Below are 26,842 nucleotides of genomic sequence, written 5' to 3'. Positions count from 1 at the left end.
ACTTGGTGACGTGGCGAGTCCCATAAGTGCAGTACAAGCTGGTGCGGTGGCGAGCACAAGTATTGTCCCGCGGCCACCAAGAATTCTCACACAGGCCCGTAGAGCCCCTAGTATCCTTCCAGATGTGCTTGCAAATCCCATTTGGCAGCCCACAAATTCTGAAGCACACTTACTTCCCCCATTCACTGCCCAACCCGGAATTCAGGTGGAAACAGCAAATTTAAATACTCCCGTTGATTTTTTGAGCTGTTTTTCACAGATGATCTTTATGCATTGATTGTGGATCAAAGCAATTTATATGCACGATAATTTATCGCCGCCAACCCAAATTCAAACCTTTCCAGACCATTCGCATGGAAACCCATTACGATTTCCGAATTTAAAGTTTTTTTGGGCCTAACCCTCAACATGGGCATTAATAAAAAAAAATCTATTGCGGTTGTATTGGTCCACAGACCCGCTTGTTCACATGTCCGTGTTCTCTGCTGCTATGGCTAGGCATAGATATGAGACGATAATGCGTTTTATGCACTTCAATGACAACACACTCAGTCGTCCTCGGGGTGACCCTGAATTTGACCGGCTCCACAAAATTCGGCCCCTCGTAAATCACTTTAACCAAAAATTTGCAGATGTCTATACTCCCCATAACAACATCTGCATCGATGAGTCCCTCATTCAATTTTCTGGCCGCCTTGTAATCAAACAGTATATCCCCAGCAAGCGTGCCAGATATGGGGTCAAGATGTATAAGACCTGTGAGAGGGCAACAGGCTATACATGTAAGTTTCAGATTTACGAGGGAAAAGATAGTCACGTGGAGCCCGCCGGATGTCCAGACTACATGGGGAGCAGTGGCAAGATAGTTTGGGACTTGGTGTCATCCTTTTTCCATATGGGGTACCACTTATACGTGGACAATTTTTATTCAAGCGTGCCACTATTTAGACATTTATTCAATCTGGGACTTTGCGCATGTGGCACTGTGCGATCTATTCGCCGGGGCTTCCCCCAACGGCTTGTAAATACCCGTCTTAGAAAGGGGGAAAAAGCCTGCTTGAGAAACGAAGAATTGCTCGCAGTGAAGTGGAAGGACAAATGGGATGTTTACCTCCTGTCTTCCATTCACGCAGATACGACCATCCAAATTGCCACGGCAGCTGGTGTTGAGAAGCCCCTCTGTGTGAACGATTATAATATTAACATGGGAGGGGTGGACTACAATGACCAGATGATGAAGCCGTACTTAGTTTCCCGAAAAGCCACACGCTGGTACAAAAAAGTGTCTGTTTATTTATTTCAATTGGCTTTATATAACGCTTTTGTTCTCTACAAAGCAACTGGACATAGTGAATCCTACCTAAAATTCCAGTTAGAGATCATCAGGGCCCTTTTGTATCCAGAAGGTGCTGCGCCCCAAACCCCCATCCCAGATGCAGTTAGCCGGCTGCATGAGAGGCATTTTCCTGATACCATTCCTGGTACCCCAACCCAAAGAAGACCCCAAAAAAGATGTTGTGTCTGTAGCAGACATGGAATTAGGCGTGACAGCTGCTTTTGTTGTCCCTCCTGTCCTGACCAACCTGGCTTCTGCGTCAAGACCTGCTTCCGCCTCTACCATACACTAGTGGAGTCTTAATATAGGGTACAGCACGACACAGTTCAGGGCACATTTACACAGGGTCTCAAAAGATGCTAGGTAGTCAGGAAACTGGCTATCGCATTTGGAGAGACCCTACCATCTGTTTTAAAAATGTTTAAAGTTTGAAAAAAAAGAAGTTAAAAAAAAAATTAAAAAGTACAAATCCCCCCCAAAAAATTTAAAAATGTAAAAACCAAAAATAGTTAGTTTTTTTTGTTGTTGTAATTTTTGTGATTGATCTACTTTTACTGTTTTATTGCTCTGTTTTATTGTTAACCATTTCTGTTTGCAGGAATGCTTTCAGCTGCAGCACTGACCTGTTTATTCTGACAGCAACAGGAACTTGCTCTCAGAATATACATAAATCAGTGTGGGCAGCGCTGTTGGATGAGATGTTTCATCTGCAGTTAAAAAAAAGAGCATATATGCCGAAGCATGGGGGCCTGGGGTGGCCAGTGGGTGGATGGCCCCTATGCTTCAGTATATATATATTTTATATTTGTTGGCACATTTCATGTGTGCCCACCATTAGAAGTGGGTGGATGCAGGGAGGTATTCTAACGGTGGGCATACCACACACTTTTTCTGGCAGAGATTTCTTCTCTTTTTTTTTATTCAGCCCACAGGCTGCATGAAGAAAAGAAGAACATAGCATATACACCCAACAAGGACCCGCGACGTACTGGTACATCACTGGACTTTGAATGGTTATACCAGAGTGATGCCTGCAGCTGCAGGCATCATCCTGGTATCATTTTTTTCAGCCGGCCATGGGCTTTCATGTAAAAGCATTCCTAGTGGCTAATTAGCTGCTCCCCCTTCCTGAGATAGCAATAAATGTGATAAAAAAAAAAAAACTTAAAAGGACAGTGTAAAAATAATTAAATAAATCAGAGAAAAAAAAAAGTACCCTAGCCCACCCGCTGACGAGCGCACCTGCGGTCGTGAGCGTTGACCCTGTGACAGTATGGAAACAGCGATTGCACCATGCATGTGAGGTATCGCCACGAACGTCAGATCTAGGGCAGTTATTATAGCTCTAGAACTCCTCTGTAAATCTAAAATGGTAGCTTGTAAAGGCTTTTAAAGCATTGGCTATAGATATTAAAAATGTATGCAGTTTGTCGCATTGCACAGGGCATGTGCAATTTTAAAGCATGTCATGTTTGGTATCTATTTACTCAGCATAGCATCATCTTTTATATCATACCAAATAATTGGCCAATATATTGTGTTTTTGTGCATTAAAATTAAATAAAGTGTATATTTTTCATAAAAATTGCGTTTGAAAAATCGCTGTCTAAGTACTATGTCTGCTCTAAAAAAAATATATAATGTTTGGGGGTTCACTTTAATTTCCTAGCAAAAATACAGATTTTTTTAATGTTAACAGAAAGTGTCAGAAAAGGCTTGGTCTTCAGGTGGTTAGAAGAGTGAGTGATGTGTGGCATAAACTTCTAATGCTGGGCATAAAATGCCCCCACCCCCCAAAATGACCCCTTTTTGGAAAGTAGACACCCCAAACTATTTGCTGAGAGGTATGTTGAATCAATAGAAGAATTTATTTTTTTACCACAAGTTTTTGGAAAATGAAAAAAAAAAATTACACAAAATTGTCATTTAAATAATTTATTGCTCACACGTGCCATATGTATATGTGGAATTACTCCCCAAAATACATTCTGCTACTGCTCCCGAGTATGAGGGTACCACATGTGAGAGACATTTTGGCAGTCTAGCCAAGTACAGGACCCCAAAATCCAATAAGCACCTTCAGGTTTTTAAAGGGCTTTATTTCCTCATTACACTTCCTGACTACCTATCACAGTTTCGGAGGCCAGGCCCTGGAATGCCAGAATAGCACCAAACCCCCCCAAATGACCCATTTTTGGAAAGTAGACACCCTAAGGAATTTGATAAGAAGCATTATGAGTATTTTTCAGATCTTGTTTGTTGCCACAAGTTTTTGGAAAATGAAGAAAGAAAACAAAAACATATTTTTCTTTTTTTATATTTCAAAACCTTGTGAGAAAAAGTGTGATCTGCAAAATAATTACCATGCCTCTTTTAAATTCCTTGGAGTGTCTACTTTCCAAAAAGGGGTCATTTGGGGGGGGGGTTTGGTGCTATCCTGGCATGTCAGGGCTTTCACAACTGTGATAGGTAGTGAGGAAGTGAAATGAAGAAGTTACGCACCTTCAGGCTTTCAAAGTGGTCATTGGATTTCAGGCTCCTGTATGTGGCTAGGCTCCCAAAAAGTATCACACGTGTGGTATCCTCATACTCAGTAGAAGTAGCAGAATGTATTTTTGGGTGTTATTCCACATATACCCATGGCTTGTGCGAGAAATAAATGACAACTTTGTGTAAAAAAAAAATGTTTTTGTCATTTTCCAGAAACTTGTGGAAAAAAAATAAATCTTCCATGGACACAATATGCCTCTCAGCAGATAGCTTAGGGTGTCTACTTTACGAAAAGGGGTAATTTGGGGGTGTTTGTTCTATCCTGGTATTTTAGCACCTGAAGAAATGTGATGGGCAGTCAGAAAGTAAAAGCTGTGTAAATTTCAAATTATCTATACCATAGTTTGTATATGCTATAACTTTTACACAAAGCAATCAATATACACTTATTGGGATTTTTTTTACCAAAAACATGCAGCAGAATACATTTTGGCCTAAATTTATGATGAAATTTGAGATTTCTTGGATATTTTTTTATGACAGAAATGAAAAAATATTGCTTTTTTTCAAAATTTTGGGGTCTTTTTTGTTTATAGCGCAAAAAATAAAAAGTGCACAGGTGATCAAATACCACCAAAAGAAAGCTCTATTTGTGTGAAAGAAAGGACATAAATTTTGTTTGGGTGCAGCTTTGCATGACCGCACAATTGTCAGTTAAACTAGTGCAGCGCTGTATAGCAAAAAATGGGATAAATTACAGTATCTATACCATAGTTTGTAGACACTATAACTTTCGCACAAAGCAATCAATATACACTTATTGGGATTTTTTTACCAAAAACGTAGCAGAATACATTTTGGCCTAAATTTATGACTAACTGAGTTTATGATATATTTTTCATAGCCGAAAGTAGAAAATATGGGGGTTTTGTTTTCAAAGTTTTCGTGTTTTTTTTGTTTATAGCGCAAAAAATAAAAGCGCACAGGTGATCAAATACCACCAAAAGAAAGCTCTATTTGTGTCAAAAAAGGACGTAAAATTTTATTTATGTACAGCATTGCATGACCGTGGAATTGTCAGTTAAACTAGTGAAGTGCTGTATAGCAAAAAAAGGCATAAATTACAGTATCTATACTATAGTTTGTAGACGCTATAACTTTCACACAAAGCAATCAATATACACTTATTGGGATTTTTTCACCAAAAACATGTAGCGGAATACATTTTGGTTTAAATTTATGAGTAACAGGTGATAAAATACCACCAAAAGAAAGCTCTATTTGTGTGAAAAAAAGGACGTAAATTTTGTTTGGGTACAGCATTGCATGACCGCGCAATTATCAGTTGAATTAGTGCAGCGCCAAACAGCAAAAAAAGGTCTGGTCATTACGGGGGGTAAATCCTCAGGAGTGCAAGTGGTTAAAAATATTTCATCCTAAAAAACTACTTTTCAGGGGCTGACTGACCATTCGGGCTCTCAGGCACTGCCCGAGGGCCCAGGGTCAGCAGGGTGCCCCATGAGATGCCCCTGGTACCTTTCATAGGCTTTTTCGGGTGTGGTTTGAGTGTGGGCAAGGACACAGGGGCCCCATGATCCCCTATTGCCCGGGGGCCCCATGAGTTGTCAGTCCGCCCCTGCTGCTTTTGTAAGGTGAGAGCATGGCTGGATCTAGGGGGGTGTTGGGGTGGGCTGCAGATTTCAGTTGTGCCTCCCTAGACTGCTGAGCTCCTACCCCCCATCCCCACACTCAGAGCCGGAACAAGGGAGCCTGGAGCAGTTAAGTCCAGAAAGTGACACAAAAGAGAGCATGGAGGAGCAGTGCCATGCTCTGCCCTCTCCTTCTGTCAGAATAGTGCTGCTCCATATATCTGATGACACCGGATCGATCTGAACATTGTGCAGTACACAGTTTCATTACCTGCCCCCTACTCACATTTTCCTGCTGCTGTGAGTTGAGCAGTTCATGGAGCACAACACAGCCCTAACCTCTGGTTAAGTTGGGAGGATGGGGGTGGGGGAGCTTACAGTTGAATTGTACATAAAAAGGGGGAGGTGTTGGGGGAAACAGTCATTTGTGTTTGGGATGCTATTTGTGCTGGAAAGAATAATGGGGGTTGGAGGGATTTCTGCATAGAAGTAGGAATAGGAGGATTTGAGCCAGGAAAGGCCTTGGGGGGGATTTTTGTGCCTATTTTTGCTAAGAGGGGGCAGGGGATATGGGCTATAAGGGTGCAGGGGATTCAGGCTAAGTGTGGTGGGGGATTTGGGCTAAGAGGGGGTGGAGGATTTGGAAAGGGAGAGGATCTGTGCTGGGAAGGGTACTGAGGGGGTTGTGCTAGAAGGAAAAATTTAGAGGAATTTGTCATAGGGAGGGGGGATTAGCAGGGGGATTTATGCAGGAAGGGGAGATTGGGGGGATTTGTGCTAGAAGGGGACATTGGGGGGATTTGTGCTAGGAGGGGGGATTGGGGGGTATTTGTACTGGAAATGGGGAATTGGGGAAATTTGTGCTTGGAGGGGGGATGGGGGAGATTTATGCTAAGAAGAATTGTGGGGAGATTGGTGCTAGGATGGGAAATTCGAAGGGGAAATTACCCTGAAGAAGTCTCGTGACCTGTGATGCAATGCATCGGGTGGAGCTTAGTGATGTCACTTCTGGCCATGCTCAAACTGGCATGAGTGATGTGAGGAACCATTTTGATTGATGACTGTGATATACTTTTGATTCATTACCTTTGTGAGTGCATTTTTTTTACTTGAATAAAAGTGTTTACATTCTATGGGGTTGCACTATGATCTATTCCTTTTATCTTTGATCATATACACCTTAATCCCACTGGATATCCAAGAGTATGTTCCCTTAAAGAGCCAGTACGAATGAAGTAGCTACTAACGACTGACAGCAGATAAGCAGAATTTGGTATCATCCCAAAGCTTGTATGACCTGTTAGGTCAGGGAAGAAGGTGAGTGCATGGTGCATCTACCCGGTGATGGGAAAGACTGCAATATAGTCGGCACAGTGGAGTAATGCATATTATTGTTCACCTTAATTCGGAGTAACATATAATTTGTTTAATGTGAGTGGATATTGTAACACGTTTAATTTTTGGTTATATAAAACTGTGTTACACTATGATATGTTTTTTTTTGCATGGATCTGGAGTTTAAAGAGGCATAATACGTGGAAGGAACATGCCACGAATCAGAAATCTGAAGACACATTTTCCTTATAAATCATTTTTGGCCTATTATAACGTATAGGTCAATGGTCACGGTATAGGTCAATGGACTTTGAGACCTAGAGGTCTTTCTTTTGCACCTAGTGGTAGAAGACGTCTCTTACACCTCTCATATACTGGCTCATCATATGTCCCCCTACTCACTGTTATACTGCAGCAAGCATTACACGTTATTTTTGTTGCTTGTCACCCATCTTGATCTCATGATTCATTTATTACTGTAATGTTTACCTAAATTTCTTTCCATAGTAATTACTTTGAATGCCATCATGATTGCCCACCCACTTTGAATCTTCTGGCTTGTCCCCTTGGGTTCTCACGGAGTCACACTTTCACAGCTCCCATGTGAGATTCCCCTGGCGATCACCATTTGAAAATACTGTCATATGTATTTTGATTGGTACTACTTTATATATTACAAGATACCGCTAGGTATGCTACATACTTGATGTTTAACCTTGCAGATATTGCACATGCATCTACTCCTGAAGAAGGGAACAAAGAGTCACGAAAAGCGTCGAGTTTTTGGATGCAATTTTAATGTAATTATGTATTGACATCTGGATTGTATAAGGTCAATAGTATATCCAATTATGTATGAAATGCATTAATATGGATTTATTACAAATCAGCATGTTACCTTTTTATTTTCAATGAGAATTTTATTAATTTATTAAAAATGAACGTTGGAAACTAGTTATTAATTGGTCGTGTGTGTTGTGCCTCATTTAAAGTCCCAGGAAGAATTGGTTATATGGAGATATATATATATATATATATATATTGCTCAAAAGAGGAACACTTTTTAATCAGAGTATAGCATGAAGTCATTTAAACTCCTGGGATATTGATCTGCTCAGTTAAGTAGCAGAGGGGGTTGTTAATCAGTTTCAGCTACTTTGGTGTTAATGAAATTAACAGGTGCACTAGATGGGCAACAATGAGATGACCCCCAAAACAGGAATGTTTCTTTCCCTACTCATCTTTTCTGACTGGTTTTCACTAGTTTTGCATTTGGCTAGGGTCAGTGCCACTAATGATAGCATGAGGCGATACCTGGACCCTACAGAGGTTGCACAGGCAGTCCAACTTCTCCAGGATGGCACATCAAAATGTGCCATTGCCAGAAGATTTGCTGTGTCCCCCAGCACAGTCTCAAGAGCATAGAGGAGATTCCAGGAGACAGGCAGTTACTCTAGGAGAGCTGGACAGGACTGTAGAAGGTCCTTAACCCATCAGCAGGACCAGTATCTTCTCCTTTGTGCAAGGAGGAACAGGATGAGCACTTCCAGAGCCCTACAAAATGACCTCCAGCAAGCCACTGGTGTGAATGTCTCTTACCAAACAATCAGAAACAGACTTCATGAGGGTGTCCTGAGGGCTCGATGTCCTCTAGTGGGCCCTGTGCTCACTGCCCGGCACCATAGAGCTCGATTGGTATTTGCCATTGAACACCAGAATTAGCAGGTTTGCCACTGGCACCCTGTGCTTTTCACAGGTGAGAGTAGGTTCACCCTGAGTACATGTGACAGACATGAAAGGGTCTGGAGAAGCTGTGGAAAACGTTATGCTGCCTATAACATCATTCAGCATGACCGTTTTGGTGGTGGTTCAGTGGTGGTCTGGGAAGGCATATACATGGAGGGACGCACAGACTTCTCCAGGCTAGACAATGGCACCCTGACTGCCATTATGTATCGGGATGAAATCCTTGGACCCATTGTCAGACTCTATGCTGTTGCAGTGGGCCATGGGTTCTTCCTGGTGCACGACAATGCACGGCCTCATGTGGCGAGAGTATGCCGGCAGTTCCTGGAGGATGGAGAAATTGATACCATTGAAAGGCCCCCTCGCCTGCCTGACCTAAATCCAATAGAACACCTCTGGGATATCATGTTTTGGTCCATCCAAAGCCACCAGGCTGCACCTCAGACTGTCCATGAGCTCAGTGATGCCCTGGTCCAGATCTGGGAGGAAATACCCCAGGACACCATCCGTCATCTCATTAGGAGCATGCCCTAACATTGTCACGCATGCTTATAAGCACATGGGGGCCATAAAAACTGAGTACCATTTTGAGTTGCTGCAATGAAAATTCACTTTGATTTTTGGGGTGTCTTTGAATTCAGTCCTCTCTAGTTTGATAATTTTCATCAAATGATGGGGTATCCTAACGTTACTAACACATTACCAAGTTCATATCAGTATAGATATCCAGCATTATATTTTTCCCCATTGATATCTGATGTGTTTTCAAAGTGTTAGTTTAATTTTTTTGAGCAATGGGTATATATATATATATATATATACCCATATATATATATATATATATATGTATATATAAATATATATAGATATTTGCCTTAAAGAAAGTATTCATACCCCTCGACAGTTTTAATTTTTTCATGTTACAACCAAAAACATAAGTGTATGTTATTGGGATTTTATGTGATGAACCAACACAAAGAGGCACATAATTGTGAAATGGAAGGAATATGATAAATGGTTTTCAAAATTTTTTACAAATATGTGAAAAGTGTAGCATGCATTTATATCCAGCCCCCTTTACTCTGATACCCCTAACTAAAACTTAGTGGAACCAATTGCCTTCAGAAATCACCTAATTAGTAAATAGAGTCCACCTGTGTGTAATTTATTCTTAGTATAAATACAGCTGTTCTGTGAAGTCCTCAGAGGTTTGTTAGAGAACAATAGTGAACAAACAGCATCATGAAGGCCAAAGAAGTCACCAGACAGGTCAGGAAAAAAGTTGTGGAGAAGATTAAAGCAGGGTTAGGTCAGGTTCAGAAGGAGGCAAGCAGGGGCGGAGTCTGACAATGGCGGCGGCGGGGAGTTCGTGGTAGGAGCTCCTGCACGAGGCTCCTCTGTCCAACCCCCCCCCTTGGCCCCAAACCCCCCTAGATGCATGGAGCTCCAGAAGGCTGCGATTTACCTTGGCCTGGTGGGCTCCCTCAGTTGAGTGACGGCCCGCGGGAGGGAGAGCCTGGGAGCTGGAGCGCAGCGGTGAGAGGCTGGAACAGTGAGCCTGGTTGCCGGGAGACGTGGAGGCGTGGCTAGGACACGTGACCTGCCGCAGTGCATCCCTGGGAGGCGAGGAAGCCGGCCGGCCGGCCAGCGGCTGACAGGGAGCAGGAGAGACATTGTTCTGCTGAACATCCAGCTATCCCGGCCACCTGTCGTGGTGCTGGCAGGGAAGAACAGCCTGGTCCAAGGCAGGAGAGAGTGGAAGAAAGTCCTGGAGGGTCCCCCTGAGAGGAGGTGGAGAGGAGCTGACCTGCTGAAAGAAACTGGAGGAGGGAGCCTGGAGCCATCTCACGAGAAGAAATGTGCAAGGAGGGTGAGTGAGTCTGGCTGTGGCTTCACATATAAAATCTGTATTGAGCTGGTGGGGAAACAGAGAGTGTGAGGAAAAGGGGGGACCCCAGAGAAGAGAATATAAATAAAGAGAAGAACATATGTAGGAAAGAAAAGTGAATGGACAGGGCTGGGACTTGCAAATTATATAAACGGCTTCTTCTTAACACAAATCACTAGAGAAATAGAAACGATATAGAAGAAATGAAAAATAAAAGTGCAAAAGGAACCGGGCCAAAAGGGACCCAAACGGGTACAATTAAAAAGTACACATCCCAGGGAAATGTGACCCCGGAAAGGCCCCAGAGCAGAAATGACAAAGGAGAATTAGATCTAAGTATGCAAAATAGCCCTAAACAATTAATGGACTTGGATATCAGTAGTCAACAAATATCAGAGACAGAAAAAGAGCTCCAAATCCCAAATAAAAAAGAAATGACAGAAATGTTAAAAGATCTGGAGAGAACAATAAAGCAAGAAATGGTAAATATTCGGAATGACCTGGGGCAGTTATTGCTAAGAGTGGAAGAAACGGAGCAGAAAGTTAAAAATCAGACCCAGATTATTTCCGAATTAGAGAAGAAGATAATTAATATGGAAAAAGCTCAGGAAAATTGCAGTACAAGGCGGAAATCCAAGAGAATAGAGAAAGAAGGAGAAATATAAGGATAAGAGGGATACCGGAAAGTTTAAAAGGAGGAATATTGGAAGAGGAGGTTTACAAAATTCTGAACTTTATAATGAGAAACTCTGATATGGAAAGGACTAATATAGAAGGAATCTCTAGAATCGGGAGACTCCAGGGGAACTATGAGAAGGAAAGGTCGAGAGACATACTTGTTAAATTTTATGAACTGCAGCAAAGGGAAAGAATCTGGAGGAAAACTAAGGGAACATCAGAAATAAAATATGGAGAAATGGATATCCAAATATATGCAGACTTGTCATCGGAGACTCTCCGGAGGAGAGCTCTGAGGCCTTTGCTGGAGCTGATGAAAAAACAGAAGGTGCCATATAGATGGGGAGTACCGGAGTGCTTAATAGGATGGAAAAACGGAATAACTGCCTATTTGAGGTTCCCAGAGGACTTGAGAAACTTTTGCGATAGATTTGAAATGCAGAGAATTGAAATCAATGGTTGGGAAGAAGAATCTGGGGGAAAACGATTAAAAAGAGGGGAGGAGTGGAGACGGGTGGAGGGGGGGAGGTAGGGTGGGGAGGGAGAGGAGAAGTGAGAGAAGAGGTTTTTTTTTTTGTTTTTTTTTTTCTCTGAATCTCCTTGCTCCCAATCCAGCGTCACCCCCCCCCCCCCCCGCCCACTACTCCAGCTTAACTTCTTTCCCTTTCTTTCTTTAGAAGTATAAGTAGAAAGAGGGTCAATGGGGGATTCGGAAGGAGGGGAGGATGTCCATGGGAGAAGCGTAGCCCTAAGGATTAAGTCAAAAGTGGATGTTATCTCCACAAATGATGTTGAGGCAAAACGAAGGCCTAAAAAGAGGGGGGAGGAGGGAGGGGAGAGGTGGTGAGGGTCGGGGTGGGAGGGGAGGGAGAGGAAAGGGATTGAGGGGAGTATTGAGAGAGGGGGGGAGCGATAAGGGGAGAGAAAAGTGTAGTGGGATAAAAACGCTCAATAGGAATAAGAAAGAGGAAGGGAAGGAGGAAGAAGGAGTTAGCAGGAAAAGAGTAAGATGGAAGAAATCCAATATATAACCTACAATGTAAAAGGGTTAAGCTGTCCAGGAAAGAGATTTAGGCTATTTAAAGAACTTCAACATAGAAAATCCTCAGTGGTATTTTTGCAGGAAACACACTTAGAGATAGATTCGAAGGTTAGATTGAGGACTAGATATTTTCCAACATGGTTTTATGCGGATTCACCAACTAAAAGAGCAAAGGGAGTTGCTATAGGCTTTGCAAAGAATGTAAGGTTTGAGGTGGAGGAGAGATTAACGGATCTGGAGGGAAGGTTTTTATTTTTCAGAGGTAAATTACAGGGAATAGAGTGTACAATAGCAAACATATACAGTCCAAATAAAAAGCCGGAGAGGTTTATGAGAGAAGTGTTGAAGAGATTGATGGATTTTAAAAGGGGATGTATGATAATAGCGGGGGACTTTAACATCTGTATGGACCCACGGATGGATACTACTTCCTGTGTGAGGAGGGAGGAAAGCAAGCCCTTGAGAAAGTTAAAGAAACTGCTGCATGAGTGTCAATTAGTGGACATCTGGAGAATCAGGAACATGAAGGAGAGAGATTATACTTTCTTTTCGCACGTACATGAGACTTACTCTAGACTAGATTGCATATTATTAGAACACCGATTGATAGAGTTGGTGGTAGAAGTAAAAATAGGAGGAAGCACCCTGTCGGATCATGCCCCAGGTGCAATGAAGTTAAGATGGGGTAGAGAGGAGAGAGAAGGATATGTGTGGCGGATGAATGAGGCACTTCTCATGGATGAAGAGATTGGTCAAAGAATAGAGAGGGAAATTGAATGGTTTTTTGAAGAGAATGAAACAGAGGATGTGTCGGTTGCAACGGTGTGGGAAGCACATTAAGCTTACATTAGAGGTCTACTCATTGCAATGGGGGCAAAAAAGAAAAAAGAAAGGACAGAAAAGATAAATAGATTATTAAAAGGAAATATATGATCACGAACAGGTGCATAAAAGGGAAAGATCTAAGGAGATAATGCAGCTGATAATAAAGAAGAAAGAAGAATTACAGAATGTAATGGAGGAGGAAAAAAGAAGAGTCTTTAATAAAATAACATGTGAAAGGTATAGATGGGGAGATAGGCCGGGAAAGTACTTAATGAGAACTTTAAGAAAGAAGAAAAATTGAAATTATATTGAGAAAATAAGAAATCCTAAGGGGGAATTTGTACACTCAACCAAAGATATTGCTAGAATATTTAAAGAGTATTATAATGAGTTGTATAATATGATACCTCAGGATACGTTTAAGAAAACGGAAATAGTAAATAGGGAGAAAAGAAAGACATACCTAAAGGATGCAGGCCTACCGAAATTAAGAGAAACACAACTGAACTCTTTAGAGGCAGAAATAACTTCAGAGGAAATAAAGATAGCATTAAAAAGCATGGCGGGAGGGAAAAGTCCAGGTCGGGATGGATATACGGCTAAATACTTTAAAAAATATAATGAGCTTTTAATTCCTAAAATGAAGATTTATATGAATGCTTTGGGGAATGGAATGGAATGGAGATAAGGGGAGAATCCTTACAGGCTAATATAGTATTGATACAGAAGGTAGATAAAGACCCCTCGCAATGTGCAAGTTATCGACCAATAGCACTGCTGAATGTTGACACTAAAATATATGCAAAGGTTTTGGCAAATAGATTGAAAAAGCTGATGCCAGAGTGGATACATAGGGACCAGGTGGGGTTTGTCTCAGGAAGAGAGGGCAGAGATAATGCTTTGAGATCATTGTTGCTTATACAGGAGGGTAAAAAAGGGAAAACTCCAATGATACTGATGTCGATAGATGCTGAGAAGGCATTCGACAGAGTAAGTTGGGGTTTTATGATGGACACTCTGGAAGCATTAGGAATAGGAGATAGAATGAGAGGGTGGATTGGAGAATTATATAGAGGGCCTACCGCTACCATAATGGTAAATGGAGGAAGATCAGAGTATTTTAAGATGTCAAATGGTACAAGACAGGGATATCCATTGTCACCATTGTTATATGTGATATCACTGGAGCCCTTACTGTCCACAATTAGGAAGAACATAGACATAAAAGGAATAAAGATAGGAGATGGAGAACATAAGGTAGTGGCATATGCGGACGATTTGATGTTTTATGTTGGAAACCCTAGAACAGCACTTCCAAATTTAATGAAAGCATTGAGGGAGTACAGAGACCTGTCGAATCTGAAAATTAACCCGACAAAGACTGAAATCTTAAACATAAACCTCAAAAACAGCGAAAAAGAAAATTACAAGAGGAATTCCCCTTCCTGTGGAGAGATAAAGAACTAAAATATCTAGGAATAAAACTATCAGCCTCAATTAAGAACCTATATAAAGCTAATTATATAACATTATTACATGAGATTAAGGAGGAGCTGAGGAGAGTAGGAAATGGAAATCCATCATGGATAGGTCGTATAAACTTGATAAAGATGGTAATTGTCCCCAAGGTATTATACAGATTTCAAATGATCCCAATCAAACTCCCAGAGGCATACTTTAAAGAACTTAGGAAAATGATAATAAAATGTATATGGAGGAATAAAAAACCTAGAATAGGTTATGAAACGTTGACTAGAAGTAAAGAAAGAGGAGGACTGGGGGTACCAGACTTTAGGAGATATTACAAAGCGGGAATAATTGCGAGAATTTTTGACTGGATTCATAATCCAGAGAAAAGCTGGGCTAAAATAGAGACAGCACTGAGTGGAATAAGTTTAAGTAAAAGTATTTGGGTACCTGCACAATATAGGGAACTAGAGGAGAGCACAAGCATGTACACTCTTAATGTTTTAAAAGAATGGGATTTACTACACAAACAAAAGGGGTGGGTTTTTAACTCACAATTAATACCACTTAGAAACACAAAATTTTTTATTCCGGGTAAGGATAGTATAGCAGGGAAATGGATTATAAAACAGGAGGCGCAATTGAGAGATATAATGGTAGGAGAGGAAATAGGATCATATAGGGTCATGGAGGAAAAAAAGGGTGAAGTCTTTAATAAGATGGATAGACTAAGATATTACCAACTGAAGTACTTTTTTGAAAGCCTTCCAAAGCCTATAAGAACTAGAAAAGATTGGAATCCATTTGAGAGAATATTTGAGTCACGGGGAAATGGTAGACACGGATTGGCAAAAATACACAAGATATTAATGGAACTTGACACAGACACAAAATTAACGCACATAGAGAAATTGGAAAGAGATATGGGGAGAGAAATAGAGGAGGAGGAGCAGAGGAAAATGTTCACATTAATTCACGAAAATATTAGTATGAGGGAAGTAGAAATAAATTTTAAGTGTTTGAATAGATGGCATATTAGCCCCAACGTTGAGCACAAGATGAACAGGGAAATATCACGGATGTGTTGGAGAGGATGTGGAGAGGAGGGCACGTGGTATCATGTCTGGTGGGAGTGTCCAGAAATACAGGTGTTCTGGCGGAGGATAGTTTATTTGATAGGGAAAATCACTAAAATTAATATAGGATTAGATCCAGAATTATGTCTCCTCCATATCTCAGAACTCTCAGCCCATGGTAACACTGGATGAGCTGCAGAGATCCACAGCTTAGGTGAGAGAATCTGTCCACAGGTCAACTATTAGTCATACACTCCACAAATCTGGCCTTTATGGAAGTGTGGCGAGAAGAAAGCCATTATTGAAAGAGAGCCATAAGAAGTCCCATTTCCCATTTTGCAAGAAGCCATGTCGGGGACACAGCAAACCTGTTGAAAAAGGTGCTCTGATCAGATGAGACCAAAATTTTACTTTTTTTGGCCTAAAACAAAACGTTATGTGTGGCAGAAAACTAACACTGCACATCACCCTGAACACACCATCCCCACTGTGAAACATGGTAGTGGCAGCAACATGTTGTGAGGATGCTTTTCTTCAGCAGGGACAGGGAAGCTGGTCAGAGTTGATGGGAAGATGGATGGAGCCAAATCCAGGGCACTCTTAGAAGAAAACCTGTTAGAGTCTACAAAAGACTTGAGACTGGGGCGGATGTTCACCTTCCATCAGGACAACGACCCTAAACATACAGCCATAACTACAATGGAATGGTTTAGATCAAAGCATATTCATGTCTTAGAATGGCCCAGTCAAAATCCTGACCTAAATCCAATTCAGAATCTGTGGTAAGACTTGAAAATTGCTGTTCACAGACACTTTCCATCAAATCTGACAGAGCTTGAGCTATTTTGCCAAGAAGAATGGGCAAAAAATGTCACTCTTCAGATATGCAAAGCTGGTAGAGACATCCCCAAAAAGACTTGCAGCTGTAATTGCAGCGAAAGGCGGTTCTACAAAGTATTGACTCCAGGGGGCTGAATACAAATGCACACAACACTTTTCGCATATTTGTCAAAAATGGTAAACAATTTATCATTTTCCTTCCACTTCAAAATTATGTGCCACTTTGTGTTGGTCTATCACATAAAATCCCAATAAAATACATTTACATTTTTTGTTATAACATGACAAAATGTGGAAATTTCAAGGGGTATGAATACTTTTTCAAGGCACTGTATGTACTGTATGTGTGTGTGTATATATATATATATATATATATATATATATATATTAGCATAATTATGACTATAAGTATATTTATTGGAATACCTTACCTGAACCATATAATGTCCATGACTGTTTTCAAAAATTCTGTATGTGTAGATTATTCTTCCAAACCTATCAATGAGGGGAAGTATTCAAATCTTTTAAATAAACAGAAGAGAATGTTAGTGTTTGCTCTGAAAATCTTCTGCATTTTCTATCAGTAGAGGACTCAAAACTGTGCCCATTTCTGGCTGACAGAGGCAAGTGGGCCCCAGCTTCACAATGCCACTAGTCATTAGGTTGGAACTGACTGTTGCTAAGGGAAAGACTTTAACAGTGCTAAGAATTTGTATACAATTTTTATTTTGCAAATAAAAAAATATTTCAGGATATACTTGAAAAAAATGTTGGTGTTTCTAAAAAGCCCAGTACTACCTGCAATGCCTTCTTGGAGACTGTATGAAATCATAGTTAAAGTGACTGTAAAGTTTATTTGTTTTAAAAACAAAGATGTCATACTTACCTACTCTGTGCAGTAGTTTTGCACAGTGTAGCCCAATCCTCTTTTTAGTTTCCCCACCAGCACTCTTGGCTCCTCCTCTTCTCCATGTGCCACCATAGAAATCTGCTTCCTACTGTGGCACACTGGTAGGCTCGATCCTGAGCTGAGCTATCTGCCTCCATTGCCACACAGCGTGGCTCCCCCCCCCCTCTCCCACTCCCTTTGATTGATAGCAGCAAGTGCCAGTGGCTCCTGCTGCTATAAATTGGCCCTGTGAGGAGGAAGAGAGTTAAGAGAGCTGGATTGAGTATGGGCTCAAGTTAGCAAAAGGGAGGGGGGTGGTGTATGGGGAGCTGCACACAGGAGGTTTTTTACCTTAATGCACAGAATGCATCAAGACAAAAAAAAAATGTACCTTTACAATCACTTTAAGGTGCTACAATCTGCGTTTTTTTGTAGCGCTTTGAAGCAATTAGGAGCATTTAGTAGCGCTCTTCCAGAGACAGGAATTCTTTACTTTTTGTGTTAGTCCATTAGAGACAAATTTAACACTTTTAAAATAATGAAAAGGTAAAAATGGTTCAAATATAATATTTATAGAAAAAAAAGGTATTGCAAAGGTTGCAAAGATACAACAATGGAACAGCAAAACAACCAGGGTTGAAATATGAAAATACAGTATGTATCAAGTCCTGTTTCAGCAAAATCCAATCAATCAGCAAGATGAGTGCAGGGCTGTCATAAGACTTGACATGCCTTCCTCCTTTTGATGCTACATGGGAGCTGTCACCTGCAGGGCAGCCCCTATTCTCTTCTCCAGAGGGGGTGTTGACAAAAAATATCAATTAACTGGCTAAGGAGTGGCCATGGGATGTCACTGCGTTTACAAACATGCCACAGGTCTAGTTTTCTATAGGTATTATTGAACACCTACATGTTACAGTCTGCTAACTTGTATATCAGGGGTCTCCAAACGTTTCAAACAAAGGGCTAGTATACTGTCCTTCAGACTTTAGGAGGGCTGGATTAGGGCCAGTGAGGGTAGAAAATGTCCTGGCCCCAGCATCAGTGAGAATAAACATGGTCTCAGGGTTGTTGGTCAGTAGGAGGAGGAGTGCCCCACCATTTGGTATTAGTGGGAAGAATAGAACACCATCATTGGTTTCATGGGAAGAAGTACTGCCCCATTGTTGGTCTCAGTTGGAGAAATAGTGCATCAAGGGCCGGATAAATGGTAGAAAAGGGCCACATCCGGCCCTCGGGCCGCAGTTTGGAGACCCCTGTTGTATATTATTGCCCAGCATGCAATTACCTTTTGAATGGATATAAATATGATAGGTTTCTGATGTCCAGTTCACATAGGAGAGGCAATGTGTTTGGACTTAAACTTTGCTCATTAGTAAATATTCCCTTATTCTAGGAGTACTGTTTTTATGAAATACACTGTAGTGTTTGGTTCTTTGCTAATAACCAGCCAGACAGGAATGTAGATTCAGCCTGTCCACCTACTGAGCTATTTATGACTGATAAGGGGTTTGAGACCAGGAGGGATATCTGTTAAGATTCTAATTGCTCAAGCTTAACAGTTTGATTGTTTTATGAGTTCACCCTCTCAGTTTGAAAGGGCTTACATGTGTCCTCTCAATGGACTGATAACAATGCCCTGTTATTTGATGTGTCCAGACCCATAGCCCCTGGTTTACTCAAGCCAAATGCCTATGGAGATGCACTTTTGGAATTATAGCTATATTCTGGAATGGGTGTCATGGGGGCTGCCTTTCTTATGCTGGATTGTGAAATCATATGGTCAAAGAATTAAGCTCCACCAAAGTAGTTTGCCATTCCTCCCAGCCATTCAAATTTGATTTAACCAGCTCAATGGGTTGTGATCAGTGGTCACAGTGACGTGCCATCCATAGAGGTACATTTGCAACTGCTGGAGAGCCCATGTGATTGTAAGACACTCTTTTTCAATCATGGAGTATGCTACTTCCCTGGCTCAGGTAGAGGATGGGATATTCCTCTCCAGCATCATCCACCTGGCTCAGGACTGCAACCAATCCATAGGCAGAGGAATCAGTCTGCACTAGGATAAAGCGGACGTAGTCTGGAGCCTGTAGCTCAAGGCGCTGGCCAGCACCTCCTGCAAGGCTTGAAAGCCTTCTCAAGACACCATTATAGTCAGTTTCTTTTTATTTAAGTCAGTCAAAGGTTTCACCAGGCTACTGTAGTTGCATAAAAACTTCCTATAGTAGCCAGCTGTCCCCAAGAATGACATAACCTGCTTTTGGTTTGAGGGGTAGGTCAGGCCATGCCAGGATCTGTCTCAGGTCTCTGTCTTCCCTGTCTCAGGTCTCAGGGTGCCTCCTACCTACCTTTAGAACCATTTTAGGCATTACTAAAATTGTTGCTTCTCCAAAATTATTAATGTTAAAAAATTTTTTTTTTGCTTTGGTACAGTTGTGTTCAAAATAATAGCAGTGTGTTGAAAAAAAGTGAATAAAGCTCAAAATCCTTCTAATAGCTTTTATTTCAATACACACAAATGCATTGGGAACATTACACATTTTATACCAAATCAAAACATGAAGAAAAATATATCAAATTTGTATTGTTCCTCTAAAAAAATTGAAGAAAAGTGAATATTAGACTGTTAAAAAAAAAAAAAAGTAGTGTTTGTATTCTCCTTTACAAACTCAAACATTCACTATATAAACTGAAAAATGTTTGAAGATTTTGCTTTCCTTTGAATCACTTAATTAATATTTAGTTGTATAACCACTGTTTCTGAGAACTGCTATACATCTGTGTTGCATGGAGTCAACCAACTTCTGGCACCTATGAACAGGTATTCCAGCCCAGGATGATTGGACTACATTCCACAGTTCTTCTCTATTAATTGGTTTTGCCTCAGTAACTGTACTTTGATGTCACCCCACAAGTTTTCTATTGGATTAAGATCTGGGGATTGGGCTGGCCACTCCATAACGTCAATCTTCTTGGTCTGGAACCAAGATGTTGCACATTTACTGGTGTGTTTGGGGTCGTTGTCCTGTCAGAACACCCATTTCTAGGGCATTTCCTCTTCAGCATAACCTCTTCAAGTATTCTGATGTGTTCAAACTGATCCATGATCCCTGGTATGCGATAAATAGGCCCAACACCGTAGTATGAGAAACATCCCCATATCATGATGCTTGTTTCACTGTCTTCACAGTGTACTGTGGCTTGAATTCAGTGTTTGGGGGTCGTCTGACAAACTGTCTCCGGCCACTAGACCCAAAAAGAACAATCTTACTTTCATCAGTCCACAAAATGTTGCGCCATTTCTCTTTAGGCCAGTCAATGTGCTCTTTGGCAAATTGTAACCTCTTCAGCACATGTCTTTTTTTCAACAGTGGGACTTTGTGGGGGCCTCTTGCAGATAGCTTGGCTTCACATAGGCATCTTCTAATTGTAACAGTACTCACAGGTAACTTTAGACCTTCTTTCATTTTCCTGGAGCTGATTGTTGAGTCCTTGCCATTTTGGCTATTCTTCTATCCATTCGAATGGTAGTTTTTCGCTTTCTTCCACGTCTTTCAGGTTTTGGTTGCCATTTTAAAGCATTTGCGATCATTTTAGCTGAGCAGCCTATCATTTTCTGCACTTCTTTATATGTTTTCCCCTCTCCAATCAACCTTTTAGTCAAGGTACGCTGTTATTCTGAACAATGTCTGGAACGACCCATTTTCCTCAGAATTTCAGCAAGAAATGCACTGTAACCAGCATGTACAACATTTGCTGCCTTCCTTCCTTAACCACCTCCCGTCCGCCATATAGTCCAATGACAGGCGCAAGATGGTTCTCTCGTCCTGGGAGGACGGCATATGATGTCCTGCCATTCTCACCGCACATGCGCGGCTTCGGGAGCGCGCAGCACGGCGATCGGCGGTGCGCTGTGTTCCTCGGACACAGCGGATCACCAATCCACGGAAAGAGCCGAAGACGTCGGCTCGGTCATGTGATCAGCTGTGTCCAATCACAGCTGATCACGTGTAAACAGGGAAATGCCGGTTATCGGCATTTCTCTCCTCTCGATCTGTCACGCTGACAGCTCGAGAGGAGAGGAGAGCCGGAAACTGGCATTCCGCGGAGGGGACATGTACACTGATCATCAGGGCACTGATCATCAGGGCACTGATGATCAGTGTGCCCTGATGATCAGTGTGGCCCCAGAAGTGCCAGCTGTCAGTGCTAAACAGTGCCACGTGCCAGTGCCCATCAGTGCCACATCAATGCCACATATCAGTGCCCAGCTGAGCTGCCTTTCAGTGTCACCCATCAGTACTGCCAATCAGTGCCACCTATCAGTACTGCCAATCAGTGCCACCTATCAGTACTGCCAATCAGTGCCGCCTAACAGTGCCAGTCAGTGCCGCCTAACAGTGCCAGTCAGTGCCGCCTAACAGTGCCTCCTCATCAGTGCCCACCTATCAGTGTCCATCAGTGCAGCCTATCAGTGCCCATCACTGCAGCCTCATTAGTGCACATCAGTGAAGGAGAATAATCACTTATTTACAAAATTTTATAACAAAAACTAAGAAAAAATGTTTTTTTTCAAACTTTTCAGTGGTTTTTGGTTTAAGAAAAAATAAAAAACCCAGAGGTGAGTAAATGCCACCAAAATAAAGCTCTGTCACAAAAAAATTATAAAAATTTCATATGAGTACAGTGTTGCATGACCGCGCAATTGTCAAAGTGTGACAGTGCTGAGAGCTGGAAATTGGCCTGGGCAGGAAGGGATATAAGTGCCCTGTAGGCTAGCAGTTAAATAAGGGCAATAATTGCCACCTGTTTTTCAAAGAATGAATGACCTCACTAATAGAACTCCACACTGCTATTATTTTGAACATGCCCCTTTCAATTAGTGATTCAGTTACACAGAATCAGCAGCATGCATGTCATGACTGTTGGGTCTGTTGGATTTCTATTACTCTACTACACCTGCTAGTAAATTATTTGCCATGTAGAAATATAATTTCTACCAAAAACAGTGATTGATCAGGTTAGTGATGTCTGACTGCTATTATTTTGAACACAACTGTATATGTTCCTCCAGGCAGTGAAGAGCACCATTTCTTTAGCAAACCCTTGCCTGTTAACCTAGAAAATGACCATTACTGTTCACTAACATTCAGCTCCCATTTGACTTTAATGAGGTTTAGATGCAGCACCCGAACCTTAGTGATGTTTGCCAAACCTGCCCCAAACAGAACCCAAGTAGACTTCTCACCATTAAACAAAAAAATACATTAAAAAAACCGACACATTCGCTTTAAGGATAGCATTCTCTAACCTAACAGTGTATTTCTAATACAATAGCTTCTTCTACCTACCAAGAAGCTCTCTTTTGTGACTGCTGGACTTTGCAATCCAGAGGTGCCTGCCTGGGAGAACAAAAATACTATCTAGCAATATAAAAAATGTTAGCAAAGAAAATGTTTTGCTGTCTGCTCATTAGACTAAAAAGGAAGAAAGTAGGACTTCTTGTAAAAGCAGGAGCTAGCTGCACATTCCATTACTGGTAGAGCGGGAATGTGTAATATGCCTAATGTGTGTAAGGGATAGTACACCCTGAAGTATGGCTTGGACAGGAGAACAGCATGAGTTCCTGGTGGCCATGTGGGCATAAGATGGCAAGGAGATTCCCAGCAGGTATGAAGGACTGATAACCCAAACAGTAGGCCCCCTTGAGAGGGAACTGGCTTAACAACGCATCGCCAAGGGACAAGGGACCCTCTTACATTCTTTTTTTTATATTATAGGTAAAATTACAATTTGTTGTATTTTTATTGATGTGATCAATTTTGTAATTTAATTTAAAGTGTATTAGGAAAAAGGGGTTAGTGACACAGAAAACTGATAATGTACAGTATATGGTTGGATATAACTATTTGCTTGTGAAATACAATAAAAATACAATTCTAAAAAAATAAATAAAATGTATGGATTTACTACACGGTAAATATATGAATAAAAGTTTACATACATAGGTGAATGCATATGCTATTTTATATTTTTGTTCTGTGTAAAATCTATCTAATATTAACTGATGTTTTGTAAACATTTTTTTACATTTTCAGTTGTTGATGGGGAAATTGCATATTCATATTTCCTAAATAAAATTGTCTAACAAAATCTAAGTTATCTTATCTGACTTCATGCCAAAGGAATGTCATTACAGACTGACCATGTCCTTAAAAGGTCATGTTGCTTGCATTGTGGGTTGGCCATTCCTACCAACTAATCCTGCATATACTACAGGTAACACATGCGTCTGGTCTGATTGTCTGTGCCATACCCTGCAAGTGGGTGGAATTCTGTGGCATAAAAAGGCATCTTTAGTTTAGTATTTTTGTTATATTTTCTAATATTATTAGCTGTATCTGTCATTACCTAATTAAATGTTGTTTAATCATTTGTCATTACCTAATTAAAAGTGTTTGGATCATTTTTTTTTCATTTTGGATAGAGCAAGGGAGGATTGTAACCCCTGTCTGATTGTTTTTTCGACATCTGTGTCCCATTGTGGAAATTTCCCTTCACTTCCTGTCCCATAGCCAAACAGAGAGTGAGAGGAAAACTCTGCAATTTTTGGGAATTCCTTGGGGACCCCCAGGTCAGCAGAATCGGTGTCACCTTTGGAAGATTTCACCTCTCTTACTTTTCTGAGGACAACCCAAAATGGGGGATTTTCTTTTACTTTCAGTAATGGTAAACAGGACACATAGAGAGGGTGAATCTCCATAATGGGGGCACAGAACGCAATAAAAACTGACAAGCATTCTATTACCTCTGCTTTCTATCCAAATCTAAAAAAAAAGTTTTGCCTTTAAGTATACTTTAAACTATCACGTAACTGTGATATTTGTTTGTTCATTCTTTTTCTAGTATGTCAAAGTAAAAAAGTGCAACATTTAAGAAAAATACTATTTTTATTTTATAAGTTTATTGTGTGAATAGAATTATAAATGGCACAGTAACACTAGATATTTTCAAACTATCACTGGTCAAACTAGAAATATATTTTTTGTCTGTAGATTTATTTGAAAAACTGGATAATATGTGCAAGACAATATAGTCAAAAGAGAGCCTTTTCTGCTCACCCCCACCCCCTAAAAATGTACATGAAATGCTTTGCTATTATAAAAAAATGACACTTTTTTCCAATTCAAAAGGCTTATAACAATGTAAAAAATGCTGTGGTTCATAAAGTGCATACAAGTGCGGAGCTGAAGTGGAAAATATTGTTTCCAGAAGACTTACCATATATACTCGAGTATAAGCCGACCCGAATATAAGCCGAGGTACCTAATTTTACCACAAAAAAATGGGAAAAACTATTGACTCGAGTATAAGCTGAGGGGGGAGGAATAGTGCCCCATCGTTGGTGTCAGTGGGGGGAGGAATAGTGCCCCATCGTTGGTGTCAGTGGGGGGAGGAATAGTGCCCCATCGTTGGTGTCAGTGGGGGGAGGAATAGTGCCCCATCATTGGTGTCAGTGGGGGGAGGAATAGTGCCCCATCATTGGTGTCAGTGTGGGAGGAATAGTGCCCCATCGTTGGTGTCAGTGGGGGGAGGAATAGTGCCCCATCGTTGGTGTCAGTGGGGGGAGGAATAGTGCCCCATCGTTGGTGTCAGTGGGGGGAGGAATAGTGCCCCATCGTTGGTGACCCCTGCTCCAGCCTGGGCTCGCTCGCTCCCTCCTTCTCCCATGGTACACACTTACCGGTCAGATGTCTTCCTTCTCCGGCCGCTCTCCTCCTCTTCACTCGCTCGATCTTCACGGTGCCGCTCGGCTCCTCCTCTCCAAGCTCCACCTCCTCGCCAGTGATTGGGCGCCTGTGTGCCTCTCCTGAGCTACAGTTCCGGCGGCCAATCACCGGCGAGGATTGATCCCGGGGGTGTGTCCAGATGACAGGGACGGCATGTCATCTGCAGACGTTGACTCGAGTATAAGCCGAGGGGGCCGTTTTTCAGCACAAAAAATGTGCTGAAAAACTCGGCTTATACTCGAGTATATACGGTACATAAGAAAATGGATTAAAATAAAGCACCTAGCTTAAATCTTGCCACCCAAAGTCTGTCCATCTTCTAAATTTTAGATATTTATACATATTTAAATCTATATGATAATGCTGTTGGGCTAAGCCGATGTAATGGTCTTCACAATCCTGAAAAGTTAAAGTGGTTGAGATTGGCAGAAAATGTAAGTGTGTAGGACCAGTAAATATTTTTGCTTGCCCAGTTTTGTTTTTCTCCTTTAACTAACTTGAAAGAACTAAATATTGTGTTTACATGTTATATTCACATGCCAAGCATCTATTATTGTGTCTAAGACACAAATGTATTAAGTACCCTCAAGGTCCCAAGAACGGCTGCTTCTACATGCCCCCCTCCCTTTTGTCATGAGAATGGAACAGTAGCTTGCCAAATGTATTTGAAGCAACAAAACATTTCTGCAGCAATAGTCACGCTTTAAATAAATACATCCTAATGCACAACTGTTTTGCATTTAGGTAGGACTGCTGCATGCAGCAAATGGGAACAGCAACAGTCTGTGCCTCATTACATAAATCTTTCTTTTCTATGGTGGGACTGGAGTGGGTGTACTTATCAAATTGCTCCACCAAACCCATGAAATACACTTTATTGCCCAAAGTATTGGGACATCCCTGCAAATCATTGGATTCAGGTGCAATCATCTCCATGGCCGCAGGTGTATAAAATCAAGCACCTAGGCATGCAGACTGCTTCTACAAACATTTGTGAAAGAATGAGTCGCTCTCAGGAGCTTAGTGAATTCAATCATGGTACCGTGATAGGTTGCTACCTGTTCAGTAAGTTCATCTGTGAAATTTCCTTGCTACTAAATATTCCATGGTCAACTGTTAGTGGTATTATAACAAAGTGGAAGCAACTGGGAACAGCAGTAACTCAGCCATGAAGTGGTAGGCCACGTAAAATGACAAAGCGGGGTCAGCGCATGCTGAAGCGCACAGTGCGCAGAAGTCGCCAACTGTCTGCAGAGTCAATAGCTAAATACCTCCAAACTTTGTGGGGGCTTCAGAATAGTATAACAAAAGTGCATAGTGAGCTTCATGGAATGGGTTTCCATGGCCGAGCAGCTGCAACTAAGCCTTACATCACCAAGTACAATGCAAAGCGTCGGATGCAGTGATGTAAAGCATGCTGCCACTGGACCTTAGAGCACTGGAGACGTGTTCTCTGGAGTGATGAATCACGCATCTCTGTCAGGCAATCCAATGAACATGTCTGGGTTTGGCAGTTGCCAGGAGAACAGTATTTGCCTGACTGCATTTTGCCAAGTGTAAAGTTAGGTGGAGGGGGAATTATGGTGTGGGGTAGTTTTTTGGCCCCTTCGTTCCAAAGAAGGGAACTCTTAAGGTGTCAGCATGTCAAGACATTTTGGACAATTTCATGCTCTCAACTTTGTGGGAACAGTTTGGGGATACCCCTTCCTGTTCCAATATGACTGTACACCAGTGAACAAAACAAGGTCCATAAAGACATGGACGAGTGAGGTTGAGGTGGAGGAACTT

The sequence above is a fragment of the Staurois parvus genome, unplaced genomic scaffold, assembly GCF_062004578.1.
Source record: "Staurois parvus isolate SC_StPar_1 unplaced genomic scaffold, SC_StPar_1.0 ptg000327l, whole genome shotgun sequence".
Taxonomy (NCBI): domain Eukaryota; kingdom Metazoa; phylum Chordata; class Amphibia; order Anura; family Ranidae; genus Staurois; species Staurois parvus.
This window is presented reverse-complemented; position numbering follows the sequence as displayed.